Consider the following 10596-nt stretch of genomic DNA (forward strand, 5'->3'; position numbering starts at 1 on the left):
TCAATCAGGAGCATTTCAAATATTGATAAAGTGGTAATAAAAATGCATTTTTTCCCCCAAAGCCACTGATGACTCAGTGTTGCTGAGCTTATAATAATAACAATGATAATATCAATAAAGGTGAATTAAGACAAACTTATGAGTAGTGAGGAAAGACTGAAAGGTGACGTATGACATCACATACCATGCTACTACAGTGCTGTGCATAAAACAGGGCCTGGGACAAAGGCAACATAAAGGATAAAGTGATGAAGAGAAAGAATAAGAAGGGTTAAAAAAAACACTTCCTCAAACCTATATATATAATATATATAATATTAGACCTGAAAATATATATTTTTTAAATTACAATCATAAAAAAAAGAAAAAGAAGACTTGTTGGATTTTAAGCAGTGATGAGTTTCAGACTCTTTTTCTTTTTTTAAAGACGAATTCTTCTGGGATGAACATTAACAAACACACAGAGGCACACATTAATATATGAGAAAGTTGCCTCAGCTAAGATTGAAGAGACTTTGTTTCCCCCACAGGGATGCTGATCTCAGGGTCATCTCCTTATACTCTGAATCTGTTATCACTGAGATGGTCAGCAGCTTCTAAATCTGAGTATCTGTTTTCAGTAATTCCCAATGATAAGACAATATAAATGGAAATAATAAAAAAAAAACAATTATATAAAATTGATATAAGACTAGAGAATGTCCCTGATTGTATTTTGAGCAGAGAAACAGCTAAAGACATACAATAAACATTCACAATCTTTTTTCCTGCTTAAATCAATAATATGAAGTTTATAGATTTTTGGGTGTTTCTGCCTCTGGTCATGTCACGTATCAGTAATAACTGGATAAAGTAACACACACAAAAGAGCAGGAAATCTTGAAGAGGAAGTAAGAAAACAAGAAGCCCTTCTATAAGTATCACAAAATTAATAGCGTACTCCTACGTATAGTGCCGTGGATCTTAATGTGAGCATTTGTGGAAGAATTGGGATTTAAAGCTTAGCTTAAGCTATGCCCAGATCTGCTGCTTCAGCCCACTCTGACTGAAGACTATTTTAAATACTTGATGAAATACGTCATTTGAAACAAATCACCTGGCCTGACAGCCAACTCGTGACTGCTACAAATGACTTAAATGCTATCTGTTTCACTCAGGGCTTTGACATACCACGACCATTTCCTCAGCCCTGAAAAAAAGCCTTATCTTTTGAAACGACTGTCTCTGTTTACTAACACAGGGAAGTATTCTTGCTTAGTGTTCTGTGACCACAATTTTTTTTTTTAAATAAAAGGGTTAATGCTCCCCTCTCCTGTCTGTAAGAAGCACTCCACCCTTCGCTATAGAAAAGACTGCATTCCACAGGAAGTTTACCCGTGGCCTCTTCCTTTCATCCCTGATTCTTCCTGCCTCAACTGATCGGTACTGATTGCTGTTGGCTGGGTGGGCTGATAAGAGATGCTAATGAGTAGAGAGGAGTCCCTGAGCCATTTAATGGTGCAAAACTTTTTTCACACACACATAACTTGCAAGATAATCACTCAAAACACTACAGTTACATTATCAACTATACTGAGAACAGAACAATAAGTCACCAGACCAATTCAAACCTAACACACACACACATAATACACATCCAAATTCTATCCAAGGGTCAGAGATGTGATTTGATTTTTTCGCCTCTCTTTCCCTTGCACTGTTGCACCAGCTGCCACGAGTTCCATCAGATAGCACGGTTGCTCCAGGTAGACTGGCTGTTTGTCACCACGGCCATCAGCACCATCCACTCTCCGTCGGCGCACCTGCCGCCTTTGCAAACAGAAGACTAATCCAAAAGCCGCTGCTGCTGCACGGTGTGAGCGTGACAGATTACCTGCCTGTCATCGCGTCCAGTCAGGAGACGCACGTCCCTGTGCCACAGACATAAAACGTGCATTCAGCAGTTTGTGATAGAGCAGGTGATACACAAACGTGCCGTAATTCAGGAGAACACGGCCATCATCACAGTGGCTCAGGGGTATGTGCTGTTTTCCTCACGACAAGGTGTGTGCATCGCCTGGCCCTCTGAATCTAAATCCACGCGTGTCGTTGTGGATGTTAAACAAAGTGTGATTATCTGTCTGTGTTGGTGTTAACATACTGTTTTTCTGCCTGTTGACTGCCGTGGCTCAAGCAGGGCTGTAGCCAGGATTTAAAAAAAATACTGGAGTTAATACCGCAGACTTGCCTGTGATTATTGTGAATTTATCAGACCATTATGGCAACTTATAATAGCCTCCTCGCCCCAGTATATCTGTAATGCAAAGATTCAGCTGCAGGATTTCTGAGGGTAGCATCTCATTCAGACTCTGAATACAACCAACGTAGTGGTCCTTTTTTTATGATCATGCACTTTGTAAATTTTGGTACTGACAGCTGAAAAGATGTCTCTATCCTTTGAGGCTTTTAAAATATGCTTTCTATTGAATTAGCACTTCAAGGGGAATGAAAATGAAATTAGTTTGTGTTGGCTGGCGATGAGGCGTTACACATAGCAGCCAAACTTAAAATCCAAAAAGGAAGTCTGTCCTTAATTTTCTGCACTATTACTTACTGTGTGTGTTTCCCTTTCCCTAAACAGTACAGGTGAAAATGGGTGGCAAATCAAGTGAAGGAGAAGTTGTGAAAATTCTGTTAGGAAAAAAAAAGCACACAGGCCTGATCCATGAATCATGAGGCTGGAATATTTTAAAGGGAAACAGAGTTCTCCTTCCTGTGCCTGCACTACCAGCAAGGATTTAAAGTGAATGTGCAGCTCTGGTGAAGATTAGAGGGCAATGCAGAGAGTGTTGGGACTGTGGGGGTTTTTGTTTTGCTTTTTTAAAAGCAATGGGCTATGATATTAACCATGACCCGGACCAAGCTACAGTAGAAAGGAAGTGATCAACATGTTCCCCTAAAAATGTCCATTTGATACTCAACTGCACAGTGTCAGAATTTTTAAAGAGAGCCAGACTTCTTTCAGAAATGTACCTGCTTGGCTTCCAGAGTCCAGGATATTATATAATGTCAGAGTTTGGACCGTACCTATGGAAAGCTTTACGCTGCTGACAAATGGAGGCAATAATTAAAGCTCCGAGCTCGCCATTGCTGAACCCAAAAAAAAGTCAAGAGTGATTGCTCAGGTATGTGATTATTAGCTTTCCCTTACAGGGGGATGAGATCCAGATGTTCATTGTGTCTGCTGCTTGAGTGAAGGAGGGCACTCCAGCTCCCTCTCACATGTAGGTACGACTCACTCGCTCCAAAAAGTCTAATAATCGGCTACTTTTAAAACAGGCTTGATTGCCAAAACAAGCCGGCAGATGTATTGCCTTAGTTGCTTGTGTCTACTAAAGTTACCATTCAAGATTCAGACTGACTGACAAACTGAACAGATAGCTGTGGTGTGTAGTTGTTATGGTTAGACAATCGACAATGAACTATATGCTTCATGATATTACTATAACAACGATGCAAAGATACTGAAAGGTCATTTGGAACTGAAAAAGGCCATCTTGTTGAGAGCAGCCATCTGGAGTGAAGGCAAGATAAAGGTGAACAAGATGGCGCGGCCACGTCCAGACGCCAGACGCCTTCCTGACCGCTCCGCTCCGACTATCCACAGAACAAAGAAGCGCCGGGGAAAACGCGCTGGTATTAGGAACAGACTGAGACAGCAGGCGCATCGCGCACCACTGCCCAGTATCCTACTGGCCAATGTACAATCCATGGAGAACAAGCTCGATGACCTAAGAGCAAGGGTCACCTTCCAACGTGACATGAGGGACTGCAACATTCTGTGCTTCACGGAGACATGGCTGACCCCCACCGTGCCGGACCAGGCCGTAACTCCGTCGGATTCATTCTTTGTGCTCCGCGCGGACAGAACGGCAGAGTCGAACAAAACCAAAGGTGGGGGAGTGTGTTTCATGATAAACAGAAAGTGGTGTGATGCCAGGAGCATTTCTACTCTCTCCAGCGGCTGCTCGCCACATCTGGAGTTCCTGAGCATTAAGTGCCGCCCTTTCTATCTGCCCCGTGAGTTCACCTCAGTCATCGCCACGGCGGTCTACATCCCACCCCAAGCGGACACAGGTATGGCTTTGTCCGAATTACATGATGTGCTGAGCTCGCTTCAAAACAAGGACCCGGGAGCAGCCCTCATTGTAGCAGGAGACTTTAACAAAGCGAACCTCAGACAAGTCATGCCAAACTTTTACCAGCATGTCTCGTGTCCAACGAGAGGGGATCGGATTTTGGATCACTGCTACACGCCATACAAGCAGGGCTACAAAGCTGTCTCACACCCGGCTTTTGGGAAGTCTGACCACAACGCTATCTTCCTCATTCCCCAGTATAAACAAAGCATACGGAGGGAAGACGTGACCAAGAGGGAGGTAAAACGGTGGACTGCCCAATCAGAAGCTACGCTACAGGACGCACTCAACGACGTAGACTGGGACATGTTCAGAGCATGCGCAGTCGACATCAACGAGTTTACGGAAGTAGCAGTATGCTTCGTCAATATGCTAGCGGAGGAGATTATCCCCACTGCGAGAGTCACCACATTCCCAAACCAGAAACCGTGGATGGACAGATCGATCCGCACTGCAGTAAACGCCAGGACCGCCTCCTACAACGCGGGTCTCGCCACTGACGATATGAGCGCCTACAAAGCGGCCTCATACGGCGTGCGGCGCGCGGTGAGAGATGCCAAACGCAGGTACCGGGAACGTGTGGAGTCCCGCTTCCACCAGGGCGACACACGGAGTATGTGGCACGGACTACGCACCATTACGGACTACAAAGCCAGGGACACTGCGCCGATCAACGCCGACTCTGCATTCACCAACGAGCTGAATTGGTTCTACGCCCGTTTCGAGGTTAGCCAGGCGGCTAATGCTATCTACCGCCTGACTACCGAGGACAGTGACGTCATCAGCGAGAGACCGGTGACCAGCATCGCGGAGCATGACGTCCGAGCGGCACTGAGGAGAGTGAACACAAGGAAAGCGGCGGGGCCAGACGGCATCACCGGCCGTCTGCTGCGCTGCTGTGCTGACCAGCTAGCAGGTGTGTTCACTTACATCTTCAACGAGTCCCTGGCGAAGTCTGTGGTCCCCACATGCTTCAAAAGATCCACCATCATCCCTGTGCCCAAGAACAGCAAACCCTCATCCCTGAACGATTACCGGCCAGTTGCACTGACCTCGGTAGTAATGAAGGTGTTTGAGAGGCTGCTGAAGAACATCATCTCCTCCTCCATCCCAGACACCACAGATCCGCTGCAGTTCGCCTACAGATCCAACAGATCCACAGAGGATGCCATCGCCCACGTCCTACACACCACTCTCAGCCACGTGGACAAGAAACAGGGTAACTATGTGAGAATGCTGTTTGTTGATTACAGTTCAGCGTTTAACACAATAGTGCCCTGCAGACTGTTCACAAAGCTGAGGGATCTGGGACTTAACAGCCGTCTGTGTGCATGGGTGTTGGACTTCCTCACTGGCAGAACTCAGGTGGTGAGGGTGGGCAGGTGCTTCTCCAACAGCATCACCATCAACACAGGAGCCCCTCAGGGATGTGTCCTCTCGCCACTGCTCTACTCCCTCTACACTTCAGACTGTGTGGCCACCCATGGCTCCAACACCATTGTGAAGTTTGCTGACGACACAGTGGTGTTGGGTGCCATCTCCAACAACGATGAGGCGGCCTACATGGATGAAGTGAAGAATCTGGCATCGTGGTGCCAGGACAACCACCTCCAGCTGAACGTCAGCAAGACCAAGGAGCTGGTGGTGGACTTCAGAAGGGGTCAGCACAGAGACTACAAGCCCATCATCATCAATGGAGCGCCAGTGGAGAGGGTGCAGTCCTTCAAGTATCTTGGTGTCCACATCTCCTCAGACCTGACATGGGCTGCCCACATTCAGGTCCAGACCAAAAAGGCTAGGCAGCGCCTGTATCACCTACGACAACTGAGGAAGTTCAGGGTCTCTCCAAAGATCCTCAGGATTTTCTATACAGGCGCTGTGGAGAGCATCCTCACACAGAACATGACATCGTGGTTTGGGAACAGCTGTGTGAAGGACCAAAAAGCTCTCCAGAGAGTGATCCGTACAGCAGAACGCTGCTGCAGGATTGCTCTCCCCCCGCTTCAGGACACCTACACCAGGAGATGCCAGACTAGAGCAGCACAGATACTGAAGGACCCGTCCCATCCTGGCAACAAACTGTTCCAACTTCTGCAATCTGGTAGAAGGTTCCGCATCTTCCGGGCAAGGACAGAGAGACTCAAGAGGAGCTTCTATCCCCAAGCCATCCATGCCCTAAACACACACACCCGCCCTCTCACATCATCTATAATTGACTGAGACAGGACTCTCTTCCAGACACTCTAAACCAAGGCACAATGTACATTTCAATTCCTTTAATTTTAAATATGTTTATATTGTCTATCCTGTAAAATAGTCAGATGTCTATTCATATTAATGTACAGAATTCACCTGCTTGCTGCTACTACTGCACATTCACCCAGTGTATATACTATATGTCTGTATATATATATATAATGTTCTTCCTCTACACCCCCCCCCCCAATTTTTGCACATGTCGAGGAGCGTGTCAGGCTACATTTCACTGTGTGTTATACTTGTATAACTATGCATGTGACAAATAAAGAACCTTGAAGGTCAAACCATGTCATTATTATTATTAGAGATGGCACGATACCACTTTTTTGTCCAATACCAATACCGATATCATAAATTTGGATATCTGCCGATACCGATATGAATCCGATATAGTGTGTTTTTTAATCAATAAAACTGTTTTTTTAATATCTTGCTGCTTTTTGTATAAGTTCATACTCAAGTTAAAAAAAAACCAAAAAACACTAAAGCTATTCTGTTATCCCTGTATGCAAAAAATACACTGCACCTAAAATATTTCATAGTTCAGCAATACTGATCAATCTAATGAACTTAAACCTACTCCATCCTCCCTATTCTGGTATTTTAAAGAGTAAGCAACCTAACTAATAGGGTTGCAAACTCCCAGCAAAAAAAATTAATAAAAATAAAAATAAAGATAGGGAACCACCCACCCTCCACCTCATGATGCTTAATTAACATAATCAACTTTGATGCAGTGTGAAAGAAATGCACAGAAATCAATTATTTTTCAAGAATAATTAAATAGATTCAACATCTTTCTTCAACAAAATTGCAGACTGCACAGATCGTACCTTCCCAAAGGAAAAGGTACTATAGCTTACTAGGGTATATTAGACTTAACAGTTACTATATACAGTAATGGACTTCTATACATTTTACATCAGATTAAAACTTTGGGTGTAAGATTTGGATAATTATTTATTAAAAGCTAGACATTTTAAATGAGAATAAGAAAGAAAAGTATGTCTTTGCGCCCCCTTTTCCCTGTTCATGCCCTATCGGCCCCCCTGGCTAAACTTTGCTAGATCCGCCCCTGCACAGTTACCAGCCGTCAGCTACGTAGAAAAAGATCCTGGTGTACAAAGTAATATTAAATAAATTCTAACAACAGCTTATCAAGCTTAAACGTGCTGCTGTTGTTCAGCCGCTGGTTTCCTCTTTCTGGCGCGAAGTGGGCAATAAACAAACAAGAGAGACGGACTCGCAACACAAAAGCCGATCAGCTGATCATTGATCAGTTCCAGGATTGAAGTAGCAGCAGGAGAGGGAGGGAGAGAGGCAGTCGCTCCATGTATTGGTTGTTAAGCTTAACGCGGGAATGCTTTACAAACATTCAGAGATTAACTTACACACTTGCTTTACTTCTCTCTGGGATAACTTCCTGGGAGATGAAATGCCAGATTGGTAGCAAGGCTACAAATACACACAGCCGCTCTATCACGTGATGCATACTGCTGCAACGTGATAGAGCGGCTATGAGCCGAGTTACGCCATGTTGCAAGTTTTGTGAGGTGCTTTTTTTATATTTAATGGATCGGATGACATTTTTTATTTCTCTCCGATATCTGATCCAGTAATTTATGTCAGTATCAGACCGATACACAATATCGAATCGTCCAGCTCTAATTAGTATAGCAATTTGTACACGACACGTGTGTGTTTGTGTGTGTGTATGTGTGTAGGAGATACTTTCAAGCAAAAAAAAAAAAAAAAAAAGTAATATGCTGGGATTGATCTTTTAATAAATTTCATCTGAGAGGATTGGGGGAAGGCAGTGAGATAAGGCGGAGGTAAAAGCGCAGAATTAATCTTTGCTTCCATTCTGCTTATTTTAAAATTACTCTAGAAAAAGGTGATCCACAGGAAAAACTATTAATAAAAGGTTTATATTTATATCCCTTTGATCTCCAAGAATTCAAACCTGGTATTTTGTTTTGGCAATTTCACACATGGAGAAGAAAGATCTACGGTTGGCATGTCTTCTAGCCTGTGAGAGCTCAGATTTTTTTTTCTCTCTCAACGTGGCAGATACAACTCCTCTAATGATGTAACTGCAGCTCCGCTCCGGTCACAGGCACCATTCAGCTCTATTCTAATACTTGTTGGTACACATAAATTATGTTTGCTTTTCTGACCTCGCCTTTTCACATTATCTGAGTCCAGACGCCAAATTGTAAGGATGTTTTGGTTCTCGGGGGACCACACAAAATGAGAACAAAGTCTGTTTACCTTTAGCTATTCGGTCAGCTGAGATCCAACATATTGTAGATGATCACAGAGGAAAGAATGCATCAGAGCTTTGTCATTTATCACTGGAGCACTAACAACTCTGCAGCTGAAACAGCTTAATGGCTCAATTATTTTAGCAAAATGGTCACCACATGTTTAAATGTGTAGCTACATTTATTCCAAGATAATAGCTGCACTCAAATGAATGTCCTATATTCTGTAAACAAGTTATCATGCATGTCCAAATACAGTACATAAGTAGGGAGCTGTGAGAAAATGATATGAATGGAAATACATGTTGAACTTTTCCATAATGCATTATATATTTAAATTATTTACAGTGTGAATGACAAACACAAGAGGGGATTTTGGATCTATGCTGCAAACACTTTGAGTTTGACTGTCTTTCAGGAATTTACGTATAAATAAGAAAAGTGGCTCCTGTTTAAAAGTTTTGCTCCAATTTTTTTCACACACACACACACACACACAAACCTTCCATCAAGGTAAGGGAAATATGGTCCTTGAGATAGGGGGAAGAAGTCTACAAGTCCATATTTATTTTGTGATGAAACAGCGCCCCCTGCGGGAAAAAGTATTTCACTCGCACGAGCAGCCAAGACCTCAGATCAGTCTTCGAAACTTGAGCTATAAATAAAATATAATCTCACCTTTTGAATTTCAGATGACAGTATTAAAACTGACCATTTCGATATTGCATTGGCCTGAAACAAGAATGCAACTAAGAATATGAATGTGTTTAACTTCAAGCAGGCAAGAATAGGATTTATTTAACAATTTCCTATGGCAGTGAAAAACACAGATTAAAAACACAAAGTTTAGAATAGTTGGCCATAACTTAAAATGTCAACAAATATCAGTAAAGACAATTCACTCGTGGAGAAGTGCTGAAGTGGACTGGCGTCAACTCTTTGTTATAATTACGTCTGGTGCTGTGGTAACAAATGGATGGTAAATATGGCATGTCACAGCAGCATTTAAACAGATGCATAACTATTACAGTTTTCAGCACAGTTGGTGTGTTTTATCCTTTCCTTACCATGTCGTGGGACTTTTTTCTTCATTCTCTATGTGTTTACACACCTCTCTACATTTGATCATTAATGAAATTCATATTAATATCTGGCTCTCTTTAGTGTGTCTTTTGTCCTCTCTCCCTCCCCTCATCCCAACAAGTTGCTGTTTTCCCTCCCACTGTCTCCAAGTGCTCATAGGGGGGTCATCTGATTATTGGGTGTTTCTCTATGTTATTGTAATTTTCCTTACATTATAAGGAATGTAAGGTTGAGGCAACAGTTGAGGCAACAGTTTCTGTGATTTGGTGCTATATAATAAATAAAACCAAAGTGAATTGAATTTAAGTGACTTTATGTGTTTGTAATTATGAATCTTTATTATAAAACTCTAACATAATATCTGTGTTTAAAAATGTAAGATTATCATGGATGTTTGAACTGGCCAACTTTATTGTTTGTTTTACTGACTTGATGTTTTGTTCTCAGTTTATTTTAGTTTAGTTACTGTGGGTTTGCTTGTTTCACTTTGGTTTTTGTATTTAAATATTGAGAACTATCCTATTCATTTATGTTATCTGGAATGGACATTTGCTTTTGGTGTATATCTTTTTACTTATTTGAGCTACCTTACCTAGTCCTGTGGTACTAAATAGAGTGCCTCATGGGCTTTCCATTGATATCTCGTGTGTTTGGGTGGCCTCTTTTAGCTCCAAAGACCAAGAAAATCACACACACAAAAAAAAAATTTTCCTCGGTTCTCAGGAGGATATGTATAATACATTTTATTATTATCATTATTATTATTGTTATAGCTCCATATCTTTCACCTTTATATCTAATATGTTCAGAAG

The sequence above is a fragment of the Diplotaxodon limnothrissa genome, linkage group LG12 (assembly GCF_057381915.1).
Source record: "Diplotaxodon limnothrissa isolate DT_005_m linkage group LG12, D_limnothrissa_male_GT1.1, whole genome shotgun sequence".
Classification (NCBI taxonomy): domain Eukaryota; kingdom Metazoa; phylum Chordata; class Actinopteri; order Cichliformes; family Cichlidae; genus Diplotaxodon; species Diplotaxodon limnothrissa.